The sequence below is a fragment of the Alligator sinensis genome, unplaced genomic scaffold, assembly GCF_000455745.1.
Source record: "Alligator sinensis unplaced genomic scaffold, ASM45574v1 scaffold264_1, whole genome shotgun sequence".
Classification (NCBI taxonomy): domain Eukaryota; kingdom Metazoa; phylum Chordata; order Crocodylia; family Alligatoridae; genus Alligator; species Alligator sinensis.
The window spans coordinates 5,150,761-5,153,776 of NW_005841831.1; the positions used below are offsets into that span (position 1 = coordinate 5,150,761).

At 48.7% G+C, this 3,016-nt stretch overlaps 1 long non-coding RNA gene and 1 pseudogene across 1 annotated transcript in view; both read right to left on the reverse strand.

Moving 5' to 3' along the window:
• LOC112551486 overlaps positions 1-3,016 on the reverse strand; it is a 69,865-nt gene that overhangs the window by 9,474 nt on the left and 57,375 nt on the right. The window lies entirely within an intron of this gene.
• Positions 2,441-2,666, reverse strand: LOC112552001 (annotated as a pseudogene).

Below are 3,016 nucleotides of genomic sequence, written 5' to 3' on the forward strand. Positions count from 1 at the left end.
CCTCTTGAAGACCCCCAGGGGGGTAACCCCCGGGGGCGCCTTGGTGAATAAAAACTCACCAATTCCCTTCTGTGCCCCCGTGATGAACTTATAGGCAGCCACAAAGTCGCCTCTCAACCTTCTCTTGCGGAGGCTGAAAAGGTCTAGTTTCTCTAGTCTCTCCTCGTAGGGCTTGGCCTGCAAGCCCTTAACCATACGAGTGGCCCTTCTCTGGACCCTCTCCAGGTTATCCGCATCCCTCTTGAATTGCGGCGCCCAGAATTGCACGCAGTACTCCAACTGCGGTCTGACCAGCGCCCGATAGAGGGGAAGTATCACCTCCTTGGACCTATTTGTCATGCATCTGTTGATGCACGATAAAGTGCCATTGGCTTTTCTGATGGCTTCGTCACACTGCCGACTCATGTCTGGGGGGTACATGGGGAAAGTGTGTAATGGTGGATTTAATTTTCATTATAATAATATTTGACTTTTAAGGGGTTAAAATATAAAACATACTGCTTGGCGTACAAGGGCAGCTGGTAAATCTGGAAGTGGGTACACAATAAGAAAAAGTTTGGGAACCTCTGCCTTAGAGGATATAAAGGGAGGGCTGCAGTAGCACAGGGTAGAAGTTCTCTAATAGCCGAAGAGAGTCAAGTTCCTGCCAGAAAGGGCTGGACCAAAGGTGCTGACAGTGAGTAGGTTTGGGGAAAGGCCAGAATGAAAGAAATACCTGACTAAGGCCTAAGGGTGCCTATAGAAATGCTCTGACACGTTTTAAGTAGAACATGTCGGCGCAGACTCAATTCATTGTCGAATGAGCTTTAGTTAAACCAACTCCATGGCCATTTTGAAACACAGGATGCTTAATACACATGATAGAGAGGCATTTTAATTAGAGCGGCTTTTCAGGAACTGCTCTAATTAAAATGCTCCCCCATCCCCAAGCGTGTCTATAGGCACTCAAGCAGTCCAAAGCAAAGGCTGGGACTAGTCAGGCTTATTCAAAGGACTAAAGACAGACTTAGGGAAAGGCTGGTGCTGGGAAACACCTGGCAGAGGCTAAAGGGATATAACTGATGGGAATGAGTCTGGTGAGAATGGGTAATAAACCCCAAAGGACATGGCAGAGGGGAGGCCAAGCTGTAGGACACTACAAACCAGGAGATCCTGAGGGGTTTTGGTCCTGTTTCCCTTCAGGGACCTGCCTGCTGGTAACATTGAGATAAGGCAAATGAATTAAGTGGGGAAAGTGAGAGCGGGAGGAGGATTTGATTCATAGTGGAGTGAGGAAGACTGCACTGTGCCTTGAAAAAAGGGCAGTGATAGGTGATCATCACAAGACCTCTGTTTAGAAATTGAGGAGTTTCATCCTCTCTCCAGAAGGAGAATTGTTCCTAGTGGCTTGTGAGAGTTGCTCATATCTTGCAGGGAAAGAATGGAACTGCTGGGGAATCCATCATCGGGCTTGAAGTTAGGTTTCCCTTCCTTTATGCCTTGTAACCATCTCGATGGTGGAGGGCTGGGGAGCGGGGGAAGAGCTTACAAGTCTTACCTATGCCAAGGGCTCAAAAACAGTCCCCGACTGCTGCTGCTTCAGCTGCCAATGCCTGTGCAGCATGGGATGCCTGCCCTAGTTTTGATTTTACTGCAGCAGTGCAGTATCTGTGTACCCAGATACTGCTGCAAAAGCAACACTGTGGGGCAGCTTCTGATGTCAGGGCACAGATCGCAGGGGTGAGGGTAAATTCTGATGCCCTCCTAAGTTGGTGTCCAGAGTTAGTGCCCTGCTTGCCTCCCCCCCGTTATGCTACAAACTTCAATCAGAGCAGCAAGGGTCCCCACTAGAAAGGGTGGTTCACATGTTGCTAAGTAACCTGAGCCAGTGCTTAACCACCAGAGTTAGAAAGTTCTTCCTAATAATTACCATGTTTGCTCAAATACAAGATGAGGTTTTTTTCCCCAACCAGCCTGGGGAAAGAAAGCCACTTGTTTTATATTTGCATACAAGGAAACTGCACTAATACATTGTCTATCTTTGAACTACTGCTAAAACCAACATGTGCTAAGTAATAGAAACCAACTATGAAGTTGATTGAATGCAGCTAACACTCAGCATGACTATAAAACACATGGCCCATATTTGGCAAACATGCTGACGAGAACGTACCACATCTTTTTTCTTGTATATATTTCATTCCAAGGGCCAAATCAGCCAAACCAGCTCTAGATTCAATTGGGCAAAGCCCTATAGTTAAGTTCCAAATTCAGCTGAGCATAGCTCTATTGTTCAAGTCTGGGTGGCTCTACCACTGGGCAAGTATCCTCCCTTGCAAACTCAGCAGTTTGGGGCCTCAGATACTCCCTAGATCCATGGCAGGCATCCTATATGCAAGCCCCAGGGCTGGATGCCCCAGGGTTCAGATACCCTCCTAGACAAAAGGCCAAGGAACAAGCTAGGAGGAGAACACAAACACAGTCCCCCATTGCCAGCAAATTGTGTAGTCAGGTTTCCCATACTGGGAAAGCTTGCAGGGGTCAGCCTACCTGGAGTTCAATGGGCAGGTCTCACTTTAGGAGAACTGCCTTGGGGAAATCGCAGGGATCAGCATGCCCAGAGTGCAATGGACAGGCCTCACCCTGGGAAAACCACCTTGTTGATCACTATATATTTTTTTTAATTTCTTGTCTCAGGCCAAATCAGCCAAATCAGTTCCAAATTCCATCAACTGAGCAGAGCTCAATTGTTCAAGTCTGTGCGGTGCTACCACCAACAAGTATCCTGCCTCCCAGACTCTTCAACCTGGGACTTCAGATACTGTCAAATCCATGGCAGGCAGCTTACATGTAAGCCTCAAGCCATGAGTGTCATGTGCCTCCTGAGGCTGGGGGGGCACGGCAACTGCCTGCAGGCAGCGGCGGCGTTGTTGGCAGTGGGGGCATGGTGGTGGTGAGCGGCGGCAGTGTTAGTGGCGAGAGCAGGTGGCAAGCGCTGACTGGCAATTTGTGATCACCTGCAGACTGGCGGTCGGGG